Source organism: Pseudophryne corroboree, chromosome 4, assembly GCF_028390025.1.
Source record: "Pseudophryne corroboree isolate aPseCor3 chromosome 4, aPseCor3.hap2, whole genome shotgun sequence".
Taxonomy (NCBI): domain Eukaryota; kingdom Metazoa; phylum Chordata; class Amphibia; order Anura; family Myobatrachidae; genus Pseudophryne; species Pseudophryne corroboree.
In genome coordinates this window covers 220,489,971-220,517,543 of record NC_086447.1, presented here as the reverse complement: position 1 = coordinate 220,517,543, position 27,573 = coordinate 220,489,971, and the positions used below count along the sequence as shown (strand labels likewise).

Genomic DNA, 27,573 nt, shown 5'->3' with positions numbered 1-27,573 from the left:
GAGGACACAAGTCTTCAGAGGTGCAAAGACCTGCTGGTGAGAAAATTGTCAGCTGAAGCGGAACGTGACAAGTCAACAGCTCCTTCTTCATTTTCTCCTGCAATGGGGGCTGTGAGGAATAAAATTAAATTTCCTAGCCGACCCGCTGGCGGTGATGCAGGGCAGTCAGGAGCAAGTTTTAAAATCTGGTCCGGACTGAAGGAGCTGCCAACAATTACTGACATGTCTACTGTCACTGCATATGATGTTGTCACCGTTGAAAGAATGTAGGCATGTCAGACAGTCCGTATGTATACTGGCAGGAAAAAGAGGCAATTTGGAGGCCCTTGCACAAACTGGCTTTATTTTACCTAAGTTGCACCCCCTCCAGTGTGTACTCAGAAAGAGTGTTTAGTGCAGCTGGTAACCTTGTCAGCGATCGGCTTAGGAGGTTACTTCCACAAAATGTGGAGAAGATGATGTTAATCAAAATAAATGATAAATTCCTCCAGGAAGACCTTTACCAGCAATTGCCTCCAGAAAGTACACAGGGACCTGTGATGGTGGATTCCAGCGGGGACAAATTAATACTCTGTGAGGATGAGGATTTAAACACTTAAGGGGGTGAGGAATCGGAGGATGAGGACGACATCCTGCCTCTGTAGAGCAATGTTTGTGCAAGGAGAGACTAATTGCCCAAACAAAGCAATCATTTCAGCCACAGTCGTGTGGCAGACCCTGTCGCTGAAATGATTGGTTTGTTAAAGTGTGCATGCCCTGTTTATACAACATAAGGGTGGGTGGGAGGACCCAAGGACAATTCCATCTTGCACCTCTTATTTTTTTCTTTGTATTATGTGCTCTTTGGGGCCTAGTTTTTAAAACTGCCATCCTGTCTGCCACTGCAGTGCCACTCCTAGATGGGCAATGTGTTTGTGCCACCCACTTGAGTCGCTTAGCTCAGTCATCCAGCTACCTCGGTGCAACCTTTTGGCCTAAAAACAATATTGTGAGGTATTCAGAATAGACTGGAAATGAGTGGAAATTAATGTTATTGAGGTTACTAATACTGTAGGAACTAAAAATCTGTGCTTTTAGCAGTTTTTATGTTTTTTTTTCAAAAAAATCCAGAAACCAAACCAAAATCAAAACCCGAAAGGGTGGTTTTGGCAAAACCAATCCAGATCCAAAACACGAATGGAGATCCAAAACCAAAAACCCGAAAAGTGTCCGGTACACATCTCTAGTTTTTAAAAGTGCCAATCATTTACATAGCAAAACCAGATTACTTTTGCCCGGAAAATGATTGCCACTTTAAAAAACAGGAGAACTCTTACAAAATCTCTCACTTCCTGATTCTCACACTCTATTACATTCCTCCCATAATCCGGATTCCATAAGACACATATGCCTCTGGAACCCATCTCAGCGTGTTTATGCAATGGGGAGAGGGGAGGATTTATCAAAGTTTGGAGAGAGATAAAGTAGAGATAGATTAAGTACTAACCAAACACAGTTTTTAACATGGTAGGAGCTGATTAGTTGGTACTTGATCGCCACTTAGGGGGATATCCTCTGTGTTGCGGGGAGTAGTGCAGTGAAAATGGGGGCAGGGCCATTTTGGGGGCAGCCGCGTGATGTGACATGCGGCTGCTGCGACAGTGAAAATGGCGGCGGCCCGACTGACTTTGAAACCAGGCTGCGCAGGCAATGAGCTACCCTAAATCAATGATACAATCACAATTGTATTGTGATTGCTTCGCTGGCCGCCATTAGTATGCTGGGTGTCACCCAGCATATGAGTGATAGCAGTTGCAGTTTTGCTATTTTAGCAAAACTGAAACTGCTACTGAATATGTGGACAAATTCAGTAAGGATTGCAAAAATTACAAATTATCAAAAATTGCGAGCAAAAGCAAAATTGCGAAAGCACGCCCAAACGGAAAAACTGCAACACTAATTTAATTTAACAAAAAGAAGGTTGCATTTTTGCTAACAACAGTGTTTTTCCCTTAAAAATTGCACAACTTACTTTCCAGCACCCAAATTAAAGAAACTACTCAACAATTGTAAATCAATTCAATCATCACTTAATTGGTCAAATGATCTTGTGGTAATTTAGCAATTATTATCTTAAAGACACCATAGTGTTTTTCTTCAAACATTGACTAATTCCCATAACTGTGTTCAAATATATTCAACTAGAGAGAGTGTGAATTCTAGCCTCTAAACCCTACACAACAGCAATTATTGGTATATGTTTTAACAAACACACTTTTTTTGGAGTCAAAATATTTTAATTCGGAAACAACAGTAAAATTTGTAGCCAAAATTTTTTTTGTGTGTTTTTTTGATTGTGAAGTGGTCAAACATTACATATTATTGTTTCTTTGCTTTTATTGACATACCTTACTTTAAGGAATTATGTGTAAATATTTGTTTCAATAAGTATACAAATGGTGCAGAATTTGCAAAACTTGAAAATAAACAGATGGTGTTGCTGTTCTTCAACATATGTTTATGTGTGTAGCGCACAAATAAAATATTTTTTTTTTTATGTGGGTATGTTTTGTTTAAATAAAAAATAAAAATGTTAGGAAGCTAAATGTCATTCAGCAGATACTACTAAGCAAAATGCTTGTAAAGGTTATTTTACATTTGCTTCTATCAAATAGTGTGCAAATCGGTTATAGGCCCTACACACTGGTTGATCTCACTGAAAGATATGAACGATCTCGTTCATTAATGAACGAGATATCGTTCATAGCTTTCCGTGTGGAGGCAACCCCACGCTTGGTCATCGTTGGTGCCCCGTCGGCTGTGCATGCAGGCCAATATGGACGATCTTGCCCATATTTGCCTGCACTTCTATGGAGCCGGGTGACAGGGGGAGTCACTACCCCCGCGTCGCACGTCGGCCGTATCCGCCGTCGGGCAGCTCGGTGGCGGATCGTTAAATGTGTAGGGCCCCTTAGTAACATATTTTCACAATCAACATGGGTTGCTGAGTTAAACAATACCTTAGATGTTTCTAATAGGCCCTACACACTGGCCGACAATCCCCAAAGATATGAACGATCTCGTTCATTATTGAACGAGATACCGTTCATATCTTTGAGTGTGGAGTCACCAGCGATGAACGATGCGCGGCCCCGCGCTCATTCATTGCTGGTGTCCCGTTGGCTGTGCGTGCAGGCCAATATGGACGATCTTATCTATATTTGCCTGCACTTGTATGGAGCCGTGTGACGGGGGGAGTGAAGAAACTTCACTCTCCCCGTCACTGCCCCCACGCCACCGGGTCACCCCCGTCGGCCGTATCCGCTGTCGGCGGCGGATCGTTAAATGTGTTGGGCCCTTAAGTGATTTGTGGTCTGAGGTGTGAGCTTCTTCAGCTGGGTGTAATGAGGCAATGATTGCAGTAGACATGCAGTCTACAACTGAGGTCAGCTTGAGCAATTTTTAAGGTAGACCTGTAGTCACTCAGAAACTGCACATCAGAAATGTGCGATCTGTTGTAAAAATTGCTAATGCACCGCCCATCAGCATACGCCCACAACACGCCCCGCAACACGCCGCTGATCGTAGTTTTCGCGAGTCCAGCCCTTTAGTACGCCCCTTACACGCCTACTTTTCGTAGTGCATACTCAGTTTTTGCTAAGTCTCAGAAATAGATTTTTTTTCTTAGTTTTTGCTTTTTAAGTTGCAGAATTTGCGTTTTTATGCTTTTTTTGCTAATTTTGCTGATTTGCGATCCTTGCTGTATTAGGCCCATGGTCCTTAGACAGCAAATATTTTTTTAAGAAGAGCAGACCCTCCAACATGACCCGCCAACTAGGTACAAATGCTCTGCTCCTGGACTTCCCTCTTAATTTATGATTTCCATCACCTGTGTTGAACTAGTTAAATGATAAGAAAGCTGTTTCTTCACAGGTGATGGCAATAATAAATTAAGAGGGAAGTCCAGAAACAGCATTTTGTACCTAGTGGAGCGGGTCATGTTGGAGGGTATGGAAGAGCTGACTGTGGGCCTAATTCACCATGGATCGCTATTCAGAGAAATGGAAGTTATCTGTGAGTAGAAAGGCGCCTCCCCAACAGGAAAAAAAAATGCCCCGTGCAAAATTACGAAAGCATCGCAGATCGCTAGTTACTCGCAGATGCATACGCAATTCCCGGAACATCAAAAAAACTTTGCCGCCTGAGCAAATGTGAGTAGAGGGTATGGAATACCCCTTTTAGACCGCCAGCTTTAAACACGGGGTATTGTACATGAGCGCGCATAACCCATGTTGCTGTGCGGTCTGAAAGGGGCTAGTTGGAATAATCCAGGTCGAGCGACCTGGTATGCCAACTCGGGTAGCGAGCAGGGTTGAACACGTGTTCAACCCTGTTCGCTGTGTGAACAGGAAGCCGGGACGATACGACCCATTTCCCGTTCACTCTGTGTGGATGGTCGGCGCTTGGAGATCATGTGATCTCTAAGCGCCACCCCCACTGCATCACTGCTGATGTCACCAATCCGGCAATATGCCGGGTTGGGGACAGCGGCGGCGAGGGGCCTGAGGCAGGTTACATGCGGGACACACCCGTGTTGGGCTCCCGGGTGCGACTCGCCTCAGGCGGTGTGAAAGGGGTATAACTGCTGTCTATGGCAACAAATGGTGGCTCTCATTTATTCTGGAGAAATATGAAAACATTGATGAAGTGTAAGTGACATTTCTCCATTCAGCTGGTCCATCACCATCTTTTTCATACCTAAGACAGACAGATCTTCTGCATAAGATGAATCCATTAACTCTACCAGGTCGAATGTACACCCTTTCTTAAATGGAAGTACTTAAAACTAGAGATAAGCGGGTCCGGTTCTCCAAGAACCAGACCCACCCTAACATAGGGGATTCCAGTAGGATGAGGATCTGAGTCAGGCTCGCGTTTTCCCACCTGACTCGGAAACCAAAACGAGTCAAATCATCATCCTCCTGCTGTCAGATTCTTGCGGGTTTTGAACTGTATATAAGTGCTGTATCCCAGTGTATCTATATAAGCAAGGTGTTGCTGCATGCCATACCCCCACCCAGTGTATCCATATAAGCACGTGACGCTGCTGGCCATACCGCAGTGTAATATTCATACAAATATTGTGATGCTGTAGGTCATTCATACCGCAGTGTAATATTCATACAAGTATTGTGGCGCTGCAGGTCATACCGTACTGTAATATTCATACAAGTATTGTGACGCTGCAGGATGTACCATAGCTTAATATTCATACACGTATTGTGACGTTGTAGGTCGTAACCCAATTTAATAATAGGATTTTAATTACCTACCGGTAAATCCTTTTCTCGTACTCCCTAGAGGATGCTGGGGTCCACATTAGTACCATGGGGTATAGATGGGTCCACTAGGAGCCACTGGCACTTTAAGAGTTTAATAGTGTCGGCTGGCTCCTCCCTCTATGCCCCTGCAACCAGACTCAGTCTAGAAACTGTGCCCGAGGAGACGGACAACTTCGAGAAAAGGATTTTACACAGATAGTGGCGAGATTCATACCAGCTCACACAAACAAGGCAAACCAAGCTAACTAGCTTGAAAAAAACTCAGCAACAGCTGAAAAAAATTACTGAACTAAGTAATAATGCAGTACTTAACTAAGAACAAAGGAGTACTGAACCAAGTAACCACTGCAGGATAACGAAGCGCTGGGCGGGCGCCCAGCATCCTCTACGGACTACGAGAAAAGGATTTACCGGTAGGTAATTAAAATCCTATTTTCTCTTATGTCCTAGAGGATGCCTGGTTCCACATTAGTACCATGGGGATGTATCAAAGCTCCCAGAACGGGAGGGAGAGCACGGAGGCTTCTGCAGAACTGTTTGACCAAATTTAAGGTTCTCAGAGGCCAAAGTATTGAACCTGTAGAATTTAGCAAACGTGTTCAACCCGGACCAACTAGACGCTCGGCAAAGCTGTAAAGCCGAGACACCCCGGGCAGCCGCCCAGGAAGAACCCACCTTATGAGTAAAGTGGACCTTAACAGACTTTGGACACAACAATCCTGCCGTAGACTACGCATGCTGGATAGTGCACCTAATCCAGCGAGAGATCGTCTGCTTGGAAGCAGGACACACAATTTTCTTGGGATCATATAGGACAAACAGAGAGTCCGATTTTCTGTGACAAGCAGTCCTCTTAACATAGATTTTAAGCGCCCTTACAACATCCAAGGACTTTGATGGAATTGAGGAGTCTGTAGCAACTGGCACAATAGGTTGGTTGATATGAAAAGCCGAGACAACCTTTGGAAGGGACTGCTGACGTGTCCGGAGCTCAGCTCTATCTTCATGGAAGATCAAGTAGGGGCTTTTACAAGACAAGGCCCCCAACTCTGACACACGTCTAGCAGAAGCTAAGGCAAACAAAGTGACAGCCTTTCCACGTGAGAAACTTGACTTCAACCTCCTGTAGAGGCTCGAACCAGTCCGATTGGAGGAACTGTAACACCACGTTAAGATCCCAGGGCGCCGTAGGTGGCACAAAGGAAGGCTGGATGTGCAGAACCCCTTTCAAAAAAGTCTGAACCTCAGGGAGGGAAAAAAATGTTAGAAAGTAGACTCTTTTTTGGGAGCACTCAAATTCAGAGGGTGAAAATATAATTAATTAATAAATTGATACTGGTAAAACCATTTTTATTAGATTATACATTAAAAGATTTTTTTAGGAGTATTTGCGTGAAAAATTTGAAGCTTTGCGAAAATATAAAACACATTATAATTGGTACGTGATATCCGTATGTGGGCTGACCCAGAGCTAACTAACTACTGGGTCCAATCAATCAATCACACTCTCGTTTAAAAACTGTAACTCTCTGCTAATACAGCACGTCCTGTGAACAAGCACTGAATGCGAAACATACGTCAGGAGGAAGTACAGCGATCACGTGATGCGCACACGTGACCGCACTAGCCGGAATCCCGAGGACGATCACCATGGAAACGGCCGTTAGCTCCGTCCTCTGAACGAGGAGACCTCGACCACACGCCACCGCAGCCCCTGAAACCTTAGGAGTACGGGCACGGCAGGAGTCGGGTCCAACAGGGACACTACCTAGACCGGAGCTGGTATCGTATACCCTGCACTCCTTTCACTGCAATTTGCACTGACAAGAGCCTGTCAGCAAAAAACTTTTCTCTCTTCATTCTTCTCTTTTCTTTCTTCCTTCTTCTCTGTGAATTAACAGCAGCCACCAGAAGTGACATTACAATTATCAGTCGTATCATCATACTATGCTAAAGAACAACATAGGATCAATTGTCCCAATTAGTAATACCATATGGATTGTATACCTCCAGTATCAAGGCTTATAATTGGGAAAATCCTCACTGGCTATAGACATCAATAGCAAGCTGATATCAATTCTATAATTATCACTGACTGTGTTTTCTTTTCTTTTTGAAATACAAGAATGGCTAATTGCAGCAAATGCTCAGAACTTTGAACTATTATGCTTAAGCATAGCAACACATGTGCAAACAAATAACAAGCACCTATTTCTAGCCTGCTTTTCCACAATATATGCAGGTAGTCATTAGAGGTTCTATGCATCAGGCACCTCTAATCCATTTGCTTGGTCCAGTGCAAACAGGGTATACCACAAATTAACCTATCTTTGTGCAGCATAATTATATCCTGCACCTATAAAATTATTATTTGTGGTCCGACCGTTTTTGGCGTTCTTAGGGCTTTTTCTGGAGTGATGGGCCAGTCCTAATTGTGGACATTGTGTGGTGTTTAGAAATCATACCCACACAATAGACCTTCACTCATGTGTATATTGTTACCTGTGGCTGATTGTTACAGGGTGAATAAGCCAGGTGGCTACATATTATCCCAATTTTTCATTGCACCATATGTATATATAACTTGCTACTTTTTGACAATTATAATTTAATTTTTGGATGATTCAGGAGGGTGAGTACAATATTTGCGGTCATACCTCACTGGAAATGCCCAATCTCTTCCGACCTTGGAAGCTAAGCAGTGAAAGGCCGGGTTAGTAAAAGGATGGGTGACCACCTTTGAACACCCAGGTACTGCAACAATTTGACTACCCTATAGTGCCATCCACACCCAAAACATTGGGCATTTTGGAACTCCTACAAAATCGGTTTGCATTAATGAATAGGCAAGCCCAATTTGTCCATATTGTGTCACCCTTGTCACAAAAATAGGCTGTCAATACACTTATATCTTAATTGTGACTGCCAAGCAAAAGGGTCACATGACAAAGTGGCTGCACACTTTTTGGTGATCTTAGAGGGAGAGTACAATATTTGCGGTCATACATCACTGGAGATGCCCAATCTCTTCTGACCTTGGAAGCTAAGCAGTGAAAGGCCGGGTTAGTACTAGGATGGGAGACCACCTCTGAACACCCTGGTACTGCAAAAAATTGACTCCCCTATAAAGTGTCACCCATTTATATTTACATATATACATACTACGTGGCACCTGACTCTCATATGACCTATGATTTAATTCTCAGCATTTAATGTAATCCACAATGGATACTTGCTGAATAAATGATGGTCATACATTACAAAAATCTTAATGTGTAATGATTTATGAACTCTGTAACCACAGTCATTAATTTCCGGCAACCGATACACTGTGATACGGATATCACGTACCAATTATAATGTGTTTTATATTTTCGCAAAGCTTCTAATTTTTCACGCAAATACTCCTAAAAAAATCTTTTAATGTATAATCTAATAAAAATGGTTTTACCAGTATCAATTTATTAATTAATTATATTTTCACCCTCTGAATTTGAGTGCTCCCAAAAAAGAGTCTACTTTCTAACATTTTTTTCTGTACTGCTTTACATTGACTCTGGGGAGCACCACTGAAAGCAACAAGTTGGGGCTAGGACTAACTATCCATACCCCTAGTTGCTATATCTAGAAGCAATTCGAGATAATTCAGTTTTTCAGAGGCTACTAATTATAATAACAATCTATCTGAGGACTTGTGCGGTTCCCAAAACTCCCTTTTTTTCAAAACCTCAGGGAGGGAAGCCAGCTGTTTCTGGAAGAAAATGTATAAGGCCGAAATCTGGACCTTTACGGATCCCAACCTCAGACCCATATCCACACCTGCTTGCATTGGATTCACACCAAGATACATACTTTTTCCAAATGCAATGGTAATGTTTAGACGTTACTCTTTTCCTCTTTTTTCAAACATAGCCACGGTAAGTCTTGATAAGCGAACGGCCCCTGCTGTAGCAGGTCATCTAAAGAGGAGGGGGCCTCGGATCTTCCAGCAGAAGACCCAGAAGATCCGCGTACCAAGCCTTTATTGGCCAGTCCGGAGCAATGAGGATTGCCTGAACTCTTGTTCTCCTTATGAGCTTTAGAATCCTTTGAATGAGTGGAAGTGGAGGAAACACATACACCAACTGGAACACCCACAGAGTCACCAGGGCATCCACTGCCACTGCTTGCGGGTTTCTTGACCTGGAACAATACCTCCGAAGCTTCTTGTTGAGACGGGAGGCCATAATGTCTATTTGAGGAACCCCCCAAAGATTTGTCACCTCCATGAACACTGGATGGAGGCCTCACTCCCCTGGATGGAGATCGTGTCTGCTGAGGAAGTCCACTTCCCAGTTGTACACTCCTGGAATGAAAATTGCTGACAGTGCCAACTCGTGTTTTTCTGCCCAGAGGATGATTCTTGTTACCTCTGACATCGCAGCTCTGTTCTTCGTTCCGCCCTGTCGGTTTATGTAGGCCACCATCGTTACATTGTCCAACTGTACTTGAATGGCTCGAACTCACAGAATATGGGCCGCTTGGAGAAGACCGTGATACATGGCTCTTAGTTCCAGAATGTTTATCGGAAGACTGGATTCCAGACTTGACCACCTTCCTTGGAAGGTTTCCCCTTGAGTGACTGCGCCCCATCCCCAGAGACTTGCGACCGAGGTTAGAAGGATCCAGTCCTGAATCCTGAATCTGCGGCCCTCCAGAAGGTGAGGCATTTGCAGCCACCAGGGGAGTGAAATCCTTGCTTTCGGTGACAGGCGTATCCTCAGGTGCATATGCAGATGAGACCCCAACCACTTGTCCAGGAGATCCAGTTGGAAGGATTGAGCATGAAATCTTCCGTACTGTATAGCTTCGTAGGAAGCAACCATCTTCCCTAGAAGGCGAATGCACTGATGAACCGATACCCGGGCTGGCTTCAGGACATCCTGGACCATTGTTTGTATCACCAACGCTTTCTCCTCTGGCAGAAAAACCCACTGCACTTCCATGTCGAGAAACATCATCAGGAAAGACAATCTCCTTGTCGGTTCCAAATGTGACTTTGGAAGGTTCAGGATCCAACCATGGTCCCTGAGCAGACGAATTGTGAGAGCAATGGACTGCAACAACTTCTCCCTGGTCGATGCCTTTATCAGCAGATCATCCAGATATGGAATTATGTACACTCCCTGTCTGCGGAGGAGAACCATCATCGCTGCCATCACCTTGGTGAACACCCTCTGCGCAGTGGAGAGACCGAATGGCAGTGCCTGGAACTGATAGTGAGTGTCTAACAGTGCAAATCTGAGATAAGCCTGGTACGGCAGCCAAATCGGAATGTGGAGGTATGCATCCTTGATATCCAGGGATACCAGAAACTCTCCCTCCTCCAGACCTGAGATCACCGCTCTCAGAGACTCCATTTTGAACTTGAACTCCCTCAGATAAGGATTTAACGATTTCAAGTTCAAAATCGGTCTGACCGAACCATCCAGTTTTGGTACCACGAAAAGGTTTGAATAGTAACCCCTGTGTTGCATATGAGGTGGAACTAGAACAATGACCTCTGACTTTTTTGGATGGCTTAATGTAGGATAGCCCTGTCTGCCAGTAAAGCTGGCAAGCCTGATTTGAAGAATCGGTGAGGCGGCAGTTCTTGAAACTCCAGTCTGTACCCCAGGGAAACAATATCCTGTACCCAGGGATCCAGGCCGGACGACACCCAGACGTGGCTGAAACATCTGAGTGTCGCACCCACCAGCCCGTCCCCCAGGCTGTGCGGTCCACCGTCATGCTGAGGATTTTGAGGAACCAGAAGCAGACTTCTGGTCCTGGGAGCCTGCAGGTGCAGGCTTTTGGGATTTTGCACAAACACCTCTAAAGAAGGTGGTAGGAGGCTTGGACTTTTTTGTCTTAGCGGTCCGAATGGACTGCAATGCATATGAAGAAAAGAGTTTCTTCGTAGAAGGTGGAGCTGATGGAAGAAAAGGTGACTTACCCGCGGTTGCTGTGGAAATCCACGCATCCAACGCTTCCCCAAATAGAGCCTGACCTGTGTAGGGTTGGTTCTCCACACTTCTCCTGGATTCCGCGTCTGCAGACCATTGGCGTAGCCAGAGTCCCCTGCGAGCTGAGACAGACATGGAAGATATCCTCGCATTCAGCGTAGCCAGCTCTTTCATGGACTCCACCATGAACCCCGCAGAATCCTGTATCCTGTAAAACCAGTTCAATGTCACTCCTATCCATTATATCTAAGTCTTCTAGTAATGTGCCAGACCACTTTACTATAGCTTTAGAAATCCACGCACAGGCAACAGTAGGCCTTAACACCACCCCTGAAGCAGTGTATATGGATTTGAGCCGGTTCCTTTAAGGCGGTAGATCCAGGGACAGGTAAAACCACCTTTTTTGACAGTCTGGAGACAGATGCGTCAACTATGGGTGGGTTTTCCCTTCTTTTTCTATCCTCCTCAGGGAAGGGAAAAGCAACCAGAACCCTCTTGGGGATCTAGAATTTTTTCTCCGGGTTTTCCTAGGATTGTTCAAATAGAGCGTTTAATTCTTTAGATGCAGGGAAGGTTAGCGAAGCCTTCTTTTTTTAAAAAAAATATATTTATTGGGTTTTTTCCACAAAAGACATAGAAAAACAATGCAGTACAGTACAATACAAAATGCAGATGAAATATATGCCTGGTACAGGTAGGCAACAGAGGGTAAGACTAAGCATTGAAAACCACCACTGACGCCGTGGGTAAATTTAAACAGCGTGGGAAACCGTGTCAATGCAGCTTCACACCAACAGTAGTACATATTGGGGGTAATTCCAAGTTGATCGCAGCAGGAAATTTTTTAGCAGTTGGGCAAAACCATGTGCACTGCAGGGGAGGCAGATATAACATGTGCAGAAAGAGTTAGATTTGGGTGGGTTATTTTGTTTCTGTGCAGGGTAAATACTGGCTGCTTTATTTTTACACTGCAAATTAGATTGCAGATTGAACACACCACACCCAAATTTAACTCTCTCTGCACATGTTAAATCTGCCTCCCCTGCAGTGCACATGGTTTTGCCCAACTGCTAAAAAATTTCCTGCTGCGATCAACTTGGAATTACCCCCATTGTCAAAAGTCCAGACCCAAAGTGCAATATACAGTATAAAATCTGCACACTAATACATACTAACGAAATTAATAATACAGCAACAGAGAAAGAAAAAGAGCAGAACAACAGAGACATGGATATGAATTAATAGGGAGGAGGAGGGGGGGGGGTTGCAGATGCTAAAATCTGTGAAGCACGGCACACACATAAGTAGCGAAGGGACCATCCCGCTCCGTGCCAATGGGATGGGAACGAGTGTCACCTAGGGGCCAGAAGGGGATTATCACCAATAGAAATACATAATTTGCGATAAGAATCCCAACTAAGGGAGTCAAATATTTTTAGAACTTGGAGTTGTTGGGGAGATGGCAGAGAGTCAATAAACGGTCCCCACTTCTTGTAGAAACGCAGAGCATTACGGTCAAGGTCTGGGAGAGTAGATTGACGCTCAAAATATAACGTAGTAGTAAGAAGGGACTTGAGGTTAGCAAGAGAGGGAGAAGTTCTATATATCCAATGATTTTAAATTAATTTCTTTCCCAAAGTCAAAACATACAGAAACGGGACATGATGAGCTTGAGAGGGAGGTAAACACCAGGCTGTAGTGTTAAGGCCAAGGAGCGCTGCTGGGTCCAGAGGAAGCAGAATCTGGAAAGTAGATCTTACATACCACAGTATCTTATTCCAGAACCTTTTAATCTTTGGACAGTGCCAGAAATTGTGCATAAAAAGGGCATTCGGTGCTCTACACTTGAGACAGTGTCCAGAGTCTGTAGAGACCATATATTTATGCTGTCCTGGGGCAATATAAGCCCGATGTAAAAATTTAAAGTGGATTTCCTGAAGCTGAGCAGAATGCAAGGCTTTCAGGATAGAGGGGAGGGGGTAAATGAAGCAGTTCACCTCCGGATCCCAGGACCACTCACTTGACCATTTAGATAACATAGGGCGCCAGAGAACATCAGGCTTGCTAGGTAACAAATCCTGGTACAACCAGCTGACTTTGTATGAAAGAGACGGTAACGTGACCAATAAGGGGGACAGAGGGTCCATCCTCCGCTCGTGCACAGGAGGGAAGGGGAGAGATTGTATAAAATGAAGAACTTGGAGAAACATTAAGAAATTAGATGAGGGCAAACCGTGTCTCTCGGCTAATTCCGCAAATGACAGCACAAGTCCACCCGGGTCAAATACGTCACGAATAAAGGCAATGCCCCTAGACTTCCACGCAAGGAATTTGGTATTGTCAAAAGGTGGAGTGAAACAGGGGTTTCCGCAAAAAGGAATAAATGGGGAATATTCTGGGTTTCGGTATAGAGCTTTGTTTATGGCTCCCCAAGAGTGGTAAGTATCCTAAAAAAGAATATTAGAACGCGCCAGAGATGGGAGGAGGGGTTTTGGGGTGTGTAGCAACGCTCTGAGATCATAGGGATACACAAGATCTTGCTCTACATCATAATTAACATATGAGGAGGTGCCTAATAGCCAATCCGAGATATATCTAAAATTCACAGCCCGGAAGAATGCCAAGAGGTCAGGGACAGCCAGCCCACCCTTAGCGCGAGGAAGCTTAAGCTTAGGAAGGGAGATCCGAGATCTCTTATGGTTCCAAAGGAATTTAGAAAACAGTTTATCATATAACAATAAATCTTTGCTAGGGGGCTGGATAGGGATCATCTGGAGGAGATAAGAGATTTTAGGGAACACAACGCTCTTCAGGATGGCTACTCTCCCTAATAGAGAGACAGGTAGAGAGGACCAGGTGGACAGCAACTGCGACACCCTGTTAAAAACCTCTGTATAGTTGGCCGAATATAAATCTGAGATATTTACTGGAAAATATATACCCAAATATTTAAGTTTCGTAGTATTCATCTGGAATTGAGTAAGGATAGGTGAGGAGGTGCGCGTACAAGCAGCATTAACACGATACCCTTCAAAGGTACCAAACTCAGTAATGACTTGCATAATTGGTGGGATAGAGGTCTCAGGATTTGAAATAAAGAGGAGCATATCATCCGCGAATAAACTCACACGAAGCTCATGGTCACGGACCAGGACTCCAGAGTATCCGGGAAGGTGACGCAACTTAATAGCCAGGGGCTCTATGGCGATGGCAAATAAGAGTGGGGAGAGGGGGCAGCCCTGTCTGGTGCCCCTGTGAAGGGGAATGGGTGCAGATAAGTAGCCATTACACATAATACGGGAAGAGGAGGGGGAATATAAATTTCAGGGCATGTTGATCAGGTCCAGCGGAAACCCAAACCTCTCCAGCATGGTATGCAGGTGATCCCAAGTAACAAGGTCAAACGCCTTCTCCGCGTTGGTGGTCTGGGTCTCCGCTGGAGTGCAACCAGCTAGCCGCTGCAAGAACTTTACGGATATTATTAGTGGAATGCCTACCCGAGCTGAAACCGATTTGATCCGGATGAATAATTGAGGGAAGCACTCCCTTTAATCTGTCAGCAATAATTTTTGTAAACAGTTTATAGTCAACATTGAGGAGAGAAATGGGGCGGTAGGAGCCGGGGAGATGGGGATCCCTCCCGGGCTTGGGAAGAAGATGGACCAGAGCATCATTAAAGTATAAAGGGAGGGAGTGAGAGGTTAGAATTGCATTAAACACCAGAACCAAAATATCCAGCAGTTTAGGCTGGAGCATTTTATAGAATTCGCCAGAGAACCCATCAGGTCCAGGGGCTTTTAAGGGTTTTAAATGTTTGATAGCAGCCTCCACCTCCCGAGCAGTAATTGGGGAGCAGAAGCCCTCAGCAACCGAAGGCAGGATTTGGGGTAGGGAGACAGAATGCCAGAAAGAAGTTTTAGTGGGGACATCAACAGGGGAATGGGCATAAATGTCCGTGTAAAATTCTGAGAGGAGTTGCGCCATGTCTACAGACTTAGTAGCCAACGAGCCATCACCGCGTTTAAGCGATTGGATCACAGAGGAAGGCACAGATCCCCGCAGAAGATTAGAAAGGAGACAGCCTGTTTTATTGCCAAATCTGTAAAACTGTGGTTTTTGTGAAAGGTATGACGATCTCCCATTAGTGCTAATTAGCGAGGCCTTCTTACTGTCTGTGAAGTAAGCCTCCTCAACCTGCTCAGGTGCTGTGTCAGTAATGTTTAACACATCTCTAATGGCCTCAATCATGAGTTGCACACCCTTTGCCAGGGATGCCGTCCCCTTCAGCACATCCCCATCACCGTCTGCGTGTCAGAGTCAGTATCCGTGTCATCTTGCATACTCTGGGCAAATGCACGTTTCTTTGGGTATATCCTAGAGAATTTAGAAGGAATAGGAACAGGACCTGACCAAACTGCCATACAATTCTTTAAAACCTGAGTTTCAGTCTCAGTATGAGCTACCCTAGCTGTCCATTAACAGAAGTCAGCCATTCTGGCTCAGTAATAGGAATCTGAGACTAGACATTACATTCCTGGGTACATGGAATGGATTCCTCTGGAGAAGAAACATCCTCTGCAGCATAAGACACAGAGTCCCTGGACATGGCTATGTGAGAAAACATACACCACACTCACACAGGAAAATGTCAGACACAGTTCCCCCCCCCCCCCAAGTACCTTCAGAGAAACACAGAGCTTGGAGACAGCACACACACAGCTCTCAATTAGGTAGTATAACCAACCTGGCGCTGCCTGTGTACCCTTAATAGACTACACAGTAATACACAGCCCCCCTTCCCCCACACACACACACTTCTACAACCCCCTAGTACCGCACAGTATAGCTGGAGTCGTGTGGATAGCACTCCCTGTCAGCGTCTCTAAAGCTGCATCTGCAGGATGAAAATGGCTCTGAACGCTGCTGGGTCCGCTCTGAGGAGAAGCTCCGCCTCCTGGACATGGCGCCTCTTCCCGCACTTTCAAATGATTATACTGGCCCGAGGATTTTGCTAGCAACATTACCGAGGTCCCTGATAGCCTTGAGTGACCAGTGTAGGGTATCTGCGCTGGCTCAGGACGCCCCTCATAGCGCCGCACTGTGTACCACTGAGCGGGCTGCCAGCGAAAGCGGGAGACTTGCCCACATTTCCGGGGGGGGGGGATTTTTGGGAGCCTCCAAGCTAATCCAGGAGGATAGGCAAGTATGTCCTTTCCTCATGAAAGTGGGGCCACAGCGTCCCCTTTAAATATACCAAAATGATACTGAGATAGTTAAAGGGGTATGTGCAGCTCTGCATTTTTTTTACCCTGGGTTTGAGAGATTATCATAGAAGCAATTGTACCATATGACCTATATGGCCACTGGAGTTAAGCATGGGATCCCACTGCATTACAGGACTGTGTGATGTGTCGACCCTTCAAAAGCCAGCCTTACAATAATCTTACTCTCATTCTTGCAGCACTGAGATTAAAGTTTACCAATTTACAGTACCTGTCAGAAGTAGATACACTTTGACATACTGACTGATCTCTGCTTTCATCCAAGTACCATGCTGATGTAATTTGGCCAGCCACAGTGTCCTTAGATTGGGAGTACAACAATTAGTACATGTCATAGCAGCAACTGAGTTTTCTATGCAGCACAAACGTAGCCATAATTTAAACAACAGAGCAAAGTTTTAAACTTCTTTCTTTATTAAGGGGTCTATTTACTAAGCCTTGGATGGAGATAAAGCGGTCAGAGATAAAGTACCAGCCAATCAGCTCCTAACTGCCATGTCACAGGCTGTGTTTGAAAAATGACAGTTAGGAGCTGGTTGGTTGGGACTTTATCTCTGTCTGCTTTATCTCCATTCAAGGCTTAGTAAATAGAACCCTTAAGAAGGGAAGCCAGGAATATTAACTGAACCTACAGTACTGGAGAATCAAAACTCAAGGAAGATTGTCTTGCATGCTGTGCTGTACAAGCAGATAAATCCTGTCATTTTACTGAAATTACTAAAGGGACGAATTATCACAATCCGCATCTTAGGATGTATGTGACACCCTGATGGATAAAAAAATTGAGTTCATAAGGTCGTATAATTAATGCTGTATTGCACGTAGATATAATCGTGCATTATAATTGTGCATTATGGCTGTGCATCCCTCATAGAGAGAAATATAACTGTGCATTATAGCTGGGCATCCCTCACAGAGGGAAATATAACATATATAACCCATAAAATGTTCCCCATGGAGGGGAGAGCTGTGGATGACTGCCCAGTGGAGGATTGCAGGGAAAAGACAAGCAGCTGCTGTGCGCGCAGTGAATGGACAGTGACAGCAGGAGGGAGAGTCTGGCGGCACGAGCGGGCTCTGGAGACCCGGCCGCACGCGAAGAAACAGTTAGAGATGCTGGCGGCAGCGGGAGGTAAAGCGTGTGGCGCAGCAGTTTTGGAGAGGAGGAGGTCAGGAGAGGTCGGTTACCTGAGCTCCGGTGGCGGGACCCGTATGAGGAGGCTGCGGTGAGCTCCGGGTCAGAGCCATACAGCTGGTGACAGTGCTGCCAGCTGAAATCTACAGGACCCTGGTGACACGATTCCGGAGGCATGATCGATCTGCCCAGCAGGCGGGAGTAGGCGGCGGCTTCCCCTGAGAGACGAGCTGAAGGAGGTACGGCCTGCCAGTGATTGACGGCGCTGGGGCGGGACCAATACAGGAGCCCTAGTGTTGAGTAATTGAAGGAGGACGGTCGGAAAGGCGGATCCACCGCCCATATATGGACGAGCAGCATATTACAGCTGAAACTACTGGTCAGGTATAGTGCATGCTACAGTAACACTAACCTGCATCACAACAATACTGTTACCACAACCAGGGAATGTTGACAGAAATAATAAGTGCACTTATTAAATATAAATACTAAAGTGGTGAATGAATACTGCAGTACAATAAAATACCACATCCATTCAGTGTTGAACAACAGCGCAGGGACAGCTACAGACGTCAGTTTATAGACAGAGGTTAGTACAGACTCCAGCCGTCAGCGTCCTGCACCTCCTGTTAGAAAGCGACCTCGCAGAAATAATCTAATGGTACTGTGCTCAATTTGCTAAACGCACGGAGACCTAAGCCTAGAACAATTAATCCGTCACTTCAGGATTGATTAGTCAATATTTATTTTCTCTCTGATCGCAGTACCAGTAACTTTCACAGCCACGTGACCATAGTTACATTTATCAGACTTACCTAGTTTACTGGAGTTATAAATCGTCATATGGGCCACCACTGTGAACGGAAAAAGAGCAGCCAGTATGAGAGTGATTACTCCCTTAAACAGGATTTACTCGCACAACATTAATAGCATCTTACAATTGTTTCAAGAGACATATATAGTATTTATAGAAACGATATTGTAGGGACAGATATAGAGTGTAACTTCGTAAGGAAACATTATTATATTCTAGTTGTCAATTGATTGTTACGTGTAATGGTATTCATAGTTATGTATGATCAGTACGAGTTAACAATTTGGATTTAGGTGGCTGCCTACCCGAGAACAAGAGAAGATCCGACACGGAGCAGATTAATAAACGTGTTTATTAATTTGATGGTGAAACATTTAGTTAATATCTGAAACGTAATTGTATTGTAATTGTTTTCACAATTCTATATTTATTTAATCTGTATAAAATTCTTTTGAAAATCCATACACTAATAAATGAATATTTAGTTATAACGTACCCAAAAAGGTGACGATCATTTCTTAAAAAACAGTATTCTCACCTCTCTGCGAAGATTCAAAAAAAGAAAATACTCCGAGCGACCACCAAGAGGTAAGGTTAAGGTCGTTTATCTAAACATCTATCAGAACATCACATATAAAAATTTTGGCGTCAATGTATCCCCCCTAAAAGGGTGCGTGTCCTCACGCATCGTAATATTAACTAACCCTATTTAACCAGTTACATAACTTGGCACCCTAATATCGATATCGTAGAGGTAGGACTCCTTTCGTACTCCTCTCTGACCTCCTCAGCAGAGAGGGGGCTTCTGTTGTCTTATGATTCATTGCAACTACAGCACCTTCAGATACATCAGACAGCCTACCATCAAGCTCAAGTACATTGTTACTGCTACTTTCAAATAGCCCATACGTGTTTTCAATTACATTAGTTAATTCTTGACTAACAGGACTCCCCACCCCAGCCAGTACCGGGCAAAACATACTCATTGGGTCATTCCAATAGTCATTATAAGTCGAATCTTCTGATGTACTTAACCTCTCTGCCTTTTCCTGATCCACGTAGTCTTGTGGAGGTATTAGACATTTCTTGAGCTGATTTCGATGAACCACCAAGGAGTACTCTCCATGGTCCTTAGAAATCTTGTATACATCAACCTCTGGTCGTGGAATCTCGGTGATAATGTAAGGGGTCACTTCCCAGTGTCCATCCAACTTGCTTTGGCGCCAATTATTTCTTTTCCAGACTTTATCGCCTACATGGAATGGCTCAGCTAGGGCAGTTTCATTGTAGTGTTCGGATTGCCGCTGTCGCACCTGTTCCATTTTCTGGTTAACCACTGTCTGTGCGGCTTTCAGTCTCTTTTGATGCTCCTTCACCCATTCTGTTTGTGGGATGATCTCTTGAGCATTTCCTTGAGCTACCTCCAGAAGCAAATCCACCGGTAACTTGCCTTCTCGGCCAAATAGTAAGTAATACGGGGTATACCCCGTGGAACTATGCTCCGTATTATTATACAAGAAAGTAAGTTCTGGAAGTAGTGTGGGCCACTCCTGGCGTTCCGGAAATGGAATAACTCTCAACATATTGATTAAAGATTGATTCATCCTCTCACAGAGTCCGTTACATTGCGGATGATATGCAGTAGTCCTTAGTTTCTTACACCCGTAAAGATCACACAACTCTTGAAATAACTTTGACTCAAAGGCGGCTCCCTGGTCAGTAAGTATATTTTCTGGATAACCATAAGGTCTTACAAATGCTCTCCACAGTAATTCAGCAGTGGTTTTGGCTGACAAGTCCCGGACCGGGAGAGCTACTGCAAATTTGGTGTAATGATCTATTATAGTAAGGGCGTATTGATAGCCCGCCCGGCTGGGTTCTAACTTCACGTGATCAATAGACACTAACTCCAAGGGATAATGACTTACAATAGGATGCAATGGTGCTTTCTGATCCGACTGTGCTTTTCTTTTAATAGTGCAGTTAAGGCACTTCTTACACCAGTTGTCAATATCATCCCGCATGCCAATCCAGAAAAATCGTTTTCGTACATTCGCTTCCAACTTTTGAGTGCCTGCCAAAATGACCCGACTGGTCATGGTAAGCCCGCAGTATACAGTCATTATCTTGTCTAGGTAGAACAATTTGCTTGATGGGACAGTGAGTCCTGGGATTAATTCCACAGCGAATCAGGAGCCCTTTGCGAATTCGTAAGCGATCTCGCTGTCTCCATAGTTTCAGCAGTTCAGGATCAGCTTCTTGTCTTTCCTGCTTATTTAAAATCTTCCCAGAAAGTAGCAGACCCTTTAGTTGAGACAACAGCGGACTCTCTTCTTGCATTCTTCTCCACCTCTCACCATATGCCCCTTCGGAGTTAGCTTGATTATGGCCATTGCGACTAGGAGAAGCCTTTACGGTTGTGGCATGCTGAACGAAGTATGCATGGAAAGCTGGCATTTCTACATCCTCCCACTGATCTTCCTCCATGTCCTGTTCATACGATTCGGGTTGGCGTGACAAAGCGTCGGCGTTCGTGTTACTCTTCCCACTTCGGTATTTGATGGTATACTGATAATTAGCCAACCTGGAAGACCACCGTTGTTCCAATGCGCCTAACTGAGCCGTGGGTAAATGGGACAGCGGATTGTTGTCGGTGAAAGCGATAAATGGAGTGGCTGCCAAGTGGTGCTTAAATTTTTTCGTCACGGCCCACGTTAAAGCTAACAACTCTAACTTAAAGGCGCTATAATTAGCATCATTACGTTCCGTCTTCTTCAAACTCCTACTGGCGTATGCAATTACACGTTCGTGGCCTTGTTGTTTTTGGGATAGGACGGCTCCCAAGCCTTGATTGCTGGCATCCGTATATAAGTGGAAGATCTGACTATAATCAGGATACGCAAGCACAGGCGCTTCAGTCAATGCCTTCTTCAACTGCTCAAATGCATCCTGTTGAGTTTGAGTCCATCTTATCGGGAAATTTCTATTATGATAGGTCTTAGGAACCCCACGAAGCAATTCGTGTAATGGAGCCGCAATGTGTGCAAATCTCCTTACAAACCTCCGATAATATCCTACAAATCCTAAGAACCTACGTACTTCTTTCAGGGTGCTCGGAACGGGCCAGCCTTGAACCGCTGCTAGTTTCCCCGGAACAGGTGTAACTCCATCTGCACTTACAATATGGCCCAGATATTGCACGCTGGTTTTTAACAGACACTTTGAGGGTTTTACTTTCAAACCATACTCTGCATGTCTTGCAAACACCTCTTGAAGATGCTGTAGATGTTCATGATAGGTCTTGGAGTAGATTATAATATCGTCTAGATAGAGAAGCACCATGTCAAAGTTCCTATGACCAAGGCAGTGTTCCATGACTCTCTGGAACGTTCCTGGTGCATTGCAAAGACCAAAAGGCATACGATCAAATTCATATAGCCCCATAGGTGTTGTGAAGGCTGTCTTCTCTCGATCTTCCGGCGCCATCTCAATTTGCCAATATCCACTAGTTAAATCGAGAGTAGAAAAGTAGGTGGCAGATTTCAAAGCTGTTAACGACTCCTCTATTCTCGGCAAAGGATAGGCATCCTTATGGGTGACTTGGTTTAACTTTCTATAATCTACACAAAACCGCAGGCTTCCATCTTTTTTCCGGACTAGGACTATGGGAGCTGCCCACGGGCTGTAACTTTCTCGAATGACCCCTGTTGCTTCCATTTCCTCCAGCATTTTGCGAACAGGCTGATACAATGCCGGTGCAAGTGGTCGATAACGTTCTCTAATTGGTGGTGCATTCCCAGTTGGGATGTAATGTTGAATTTGTTCCACTCTGCCAAAGTCGTCCGAACTTTTACTGAAAGTTGCAGTGTTTTCCTTCACTACTCGCAACACTCCAGACTTGAGTTCCTCGGGAGTCTCAGTTTCTCCGATCTGAATTTCCTGCCACCAAGAAGCCGGCTCGTCGCTCCCTCCTCCTTTTCCAGCGGTCGTGTTCATTTGTGTGATTCCAATAGGGATCTCGATTATGTCCTGGATTGCAGTCCACACTAGTTTTGCTATAGTGTAATTTCGGAGTAACTTAACGGGATGGTCATGCGGATTGAGGATTCTAATTGGTACTCGTCCTCCCTCTACGGTAGTTAAGGACCGGGCCACCACCAAATCGCTTCGAGTGGACATTGAACAAGGCTCGACCACTGCAGTGTAACTTCTCCCCTGTGGACCGCATCTCACCTTTCCCCAGATTATGGTCTCCGTATTTGGCCGTAAGGTAATAGGTCTATGATCCGCAATCTTCACCTTTCCAATTTCTCCATCTGGCTTCACTAGTTGCCGTTGACCTTGGAGCACTCTAATGGTCTTGTTTTAAGGCTTGTTGGGCTGCAGGAGGTGCATCAGTTAATTCACTCTTCAGGGCCACAATCAATTCTTCTGGACAATTCTGTAACACGTTCATTACGATGATAATTGGAGGAACCGTTTGATCATTGACGTTAGTAATTAGACATCCTTGACGAGGCAACACAGCCTCTCCAATCTTAAAATCCAGTTCACAGTAGCCCTTACATTAAATATTAAGTCCATTGCTGGCAAACAATCGGAACCAGGCAGGCGGGGGTGGTATTACTCCTTTTTCTCCCCAATAATGACGGAAAGCCTCCACTTGTATGGTTGTCACTTGTGAACCTGTATCGAGTGTAGCTGCTACTTCCACCCCATCCATATATACATTAATGACAGGGCAATGCCCCACATAAGTAGGGCACCACTCCTCTGGTGTGGGACCTATTCCTTCTGTTCCCCCCGAGGGTTGGTCTCCGGCCTCGGGGCATTGGCGTTTAAAGGTTCTTGTTGTCTACATACGCGTTCAACATGTCCACTGCGGTCACACCTTCTACAGATAGGTCTGCCTTGTGAATCAAACCGATCGGTAGGTCTGCGGCCCCTGGCCTGTGGTGATTCCCACCAATCGCTATAGCCTCGTCGTCGGTCAGGATGCCAATCAGTTTCAGGTCGTGCAGATGAGGAACGTTTCAATAACTTCTGTAATTCTCTACTCATCTCAGCCATTCCAAGAGTAAGTTCCTCCATTTGTCCCTTCAGAGTGGGCAAAGGATCTGAGGTTGGTGTTTGTATACTTTGAACCGCGGGTTTCTTCTGCTTGGGGGCCTCTCCCGACACTAGATAAGTAACGTCATTAACCCCGGCTTGCTCCTGATACCCGGGCAATTCAGGAAAAGAGCTTTCTTTCTGTTTTATTGGACCAACTACTTTAATTGCCGCTTCCTTGAAGTCCAAGAAGGAATCCGTACTTTTTTTGCATTCTTAATAGCTTCAACTGTGTTCGAACACTTTCACTATTAACTCCGTCTATGAATTGATTCACTAAAACTTCATCGGGTTCCCTCACTTTCAACTCGTCTACCTCTTGTATATCTCGCAACGCCTCTTGTAAGCTTAAAGCAAAGTCTCTTAGGGATTCCAAAGATTAATTGTTTGCGAGCGTAAAAACGAGACTTCAGCTCTGCCAGAGTGCTGATATCAAACGTAGTGGCGAGTCGTTGAAATATTTGCTCTGCAGTTTGTCTTTCTCCCAAGGGCCAGGCTAGCACTTCTCTCAATGCGGACTCTTTTAACTGCCCGACTAAAATCTCTACCCGCTGTTGTTCAGCCAATGGGTAAAGCCGGAACATTGACTGTAATTTCCGTTTGAATTCTATGAAAGTGCTCGAGTCCTTTCTTCTCTCACCTGTATAAATAGGAAGCCACGGGCCTCCGAAATAATAAGGTAGTGTAATCGGATTTACGGTGGCACTGGCCATAGCTGGTTGATTGCTTGTTTTATGCCCAGAATTCATGTTGGCACTGGTCGTAGCTGGTTGAGTACTTTCAACAGATATTTGTTCATTGGTTGACATGTTTTGTTCGTGATCCTGTTCGTGGGACGCCAAAAATTTTATATTTGATGTTCTGATAGATGTTTAGATAAACGACCTTAACCTTACCTCTTGGTGGTCGCTCGGAGTATTTTCTTTCTTGAATCTTCGCAGAGAGGTGAGAATACTGTTTTTCAAGAAATGATCGTCACCTTTTTGGGTACGTTATAACTAAATATTCATTTATTAGTGTATGGATTTTCAAAAGAATTTTATACAGATTAAATAAATATAGAATTGTGAAAACAATTACAATACAATTACGTTTCAGATATTAACAAAATGTTTCACCATCAAATTAATAAACACGTTTATTAATCTGCTCCGTGTCGGATCTTCTCTTGTTCTCGGGTAGGCAGCCACCTAAATCCAAATTGTTAACTCGTACTGATCATACATAACTATGAATACCATTACACGTAACAATCAATTGACAACTAGAATATAATAACGTTTCCTTACGAAGTTACACTCTATATCTGTCCCTACAATATCGTTTCTATAAATACTATATATAAATGTCTCTTGAAACAAATGTAAGATGCTATTACTGTTGTGCGAGTAAATCCTGTTTAAGGGAGTAATCACTCTCATACTGGCTGTTCTTTTTCCGTTCACAGTGGTGGCCCATATGACGATTTATAACTCCAGTAAACTAGGTAAGTCTGATAAATGTAACTATGGTCACGTGGCTGTGAAAGTTACTGGTACTGCGATCAGAGAGAAAATTAATATTGACTAATCAATCCTGAAGTGACGGATTAATTGTTCTAGGCTTAGGTCTCCGTGCGTTTAGCAAATTGAGCACAGTACCATTAGATTATTTCTGCGAGGTCGCTTTCTAACAGGAGGTGCAGGACGCTGACGGCTGGAGTCTGTACTAACCTCTGTCTATAAACTGACGTCTGTAGCTGTCCCTGCGCTGTTGTTCAACACTGAATGGATGTGGTATTTTATTGTACTGCAGTATTCATTCACCACTTTAGTATTTATATTTAATAAGTGCACTTATTATTTCTTTCAACATTCCCTGGTTGTGGTAACAGTATTGTTGTGATGCAGGTTAGTGTTACTGTAGCATGCACTATACCTGACCAGTAGTTTCAGCTGTAATATGCTGCTCGTCCATATATGGGCGGTGGATCCGCCTTTCCGACCGTCCTCCTTCAATTACTCAACACTAGGGCTCCTGTATTGGTCCCGCCCCAGCGCCGTCAATCACTGGCAGGCCGTACCTCCTTCAGCTCGTCTCTCAGGGAAAGCCGCCGCCTACTCCCGCCTGCTGGGCGGATCGATCACGCCTTTCGGAATCGTGTCACCAGGGTCCTGTAGATTTCAGCTTGCAGCACTGTCACCAGCTGCACGGCTCTGACCCGGAGCTCACCGCAGCCTCCTCATACGGGTCCTGCCACCGGAGCTCAGGTAACCGACCTCTCCTGACCTCCTCCTCTCCAAAACTGCTGCGCCACACGCTTTACCTCCCGCGGCAGCCAGCCTCTCTAACTGTTTCTTCGCGTGGGGGCCGGGTCTCCAGAGCCCGCTTGTGCCGCCAGACTCTCCCTCCTGCTGTCACTGTCCATTCACTGCGCGCACAGCAGCTGCTTGTCTTTTCCCTGCAATCCTCCACTGGGCAGTCATCCACAGCTCTCCCCTCCATGGGGAACATTTTATGGGTTATATATGTTATATTTCCCTCTGTAAGGGATGCCCAGCTATAATGCACAGTTATATTTCTCTCTATGAGGGATGCACAGCCATAATGCACAATTATAATGCACGATTATATCTACGTGCAATACAGCATTAATTATACGACCTTATGAACTCCATTTTTTTATCCATCAGGGTGTCACATGTAAATATGATGTGATAAAATTGTCCAAATATGCAATGTGATTACATCTCATGGATGTATCGATTATAGCATACAGGGACATAGCTTGTGAGAAAGCTTTGTCCCTGCAATGCCAGTCCGCAGCCTTATGGGTTTTTTTCGTGAAAAATACTCAGAGTATGTGCTGAGCATGCGCCCCCGTTGCGCTACCGCTGCTGCCAGGTACAATTCCCCCACCCCCTCACAACTTCCCCCCCACCGCTGCTCATACTCACCAGCACCCAGGGTGATCGGTGCTCCAGGAGGGCTGCTGGTCTTTGGATCCTCTTCCAGCTGTGACCCCGATGCTGTAAAGTGAGCTGCCACTTCGCAGCATCACTTTACTGCACCGGGGGTCATGCAGCAGCGCTGGAGGATCTGATGACCGGCAGCCCTCACCGGAACATTGATCACCGGTCCCTGGTTCTGGTAAAATTGTGTTTTTACACAGTGATCAGCTTGACACATTGGCCAGGTCCCTGCACAGCTTTCTCTGTTAGCAGGCAAAACTGCTCCAAAAGCACTTTAATACATTTCAGTGAAACTAAAATAATGTGAAAAGAGTATGAAAACTCCCCTTTTTCCACATTATTTTCTTATAATTTTTTTTAAATAAATCTGTCCCTAAGTGTGATAGTGGTGGTCTGTTATTTAAGCAAACCTGGATGAGACACCTTTGGAAATCTATCCCCCTTTTTAAAAATAAATAAAAGGAAAAACAGGAAATGGCAAGCAGATGAACAAAGCATACAAAGAGGACACATATCTCCTCTGCAGACTGATTGCTAAATCATCATTTCTAACATTTCCATCATATCTGCTATCCTATTAATCACAAATACATATGGAAAATTAAACATTGTGTGCCACCTGGTGACAAAGAACCAACACAATTTAAAGTTAATAACTTCCCTGCTACGTACAGCATGAAGATATCACTACATAGCTTAGTTTAGTCCATCGATTTATTATGGTCCTTTAAACTGGCTATATTCATAGGAGTTCTTATTTATTTATTTATTTATCACCAGTTACTTATATAGCGCACACATATTCCGCAGCGCTTTACAGAGAATATTCGTCCATTCACATCAGTTCCTGCCACAGTGGAGCTTACCAGTGGCGTGCGGTGAGGTCAGTGGCTGGTGAGGCACTACAGCCATAATGTCCGCCGAATCTGCCGATGACCCCTACCGCCGCCGAGCCAATGCCCGCTACTGCCCCTGAG

General features: G+C 44.7%; 2 pseudogenes; both read left to right on the top strand.

Moving 5' to 3' along the window:
• The first annotated feature begins 7,964 nt into the window (after positions 1–7,964).
• On the top strand, positions 7,965–8,084 carry LOC134913778 (5S ribosomal RNA; annotated as a pseudogene).
• Positions 8,085–8,313: 229 nt separating this feature from the next.
• Positions 8,314–8,433, top strand: LOC134913724 (5S ribosomal RNA; annotated as a pseudogene).
• The last annotated feature ends 19,140 nt before the right edge of the window (positions 8,434–27,573 follow it).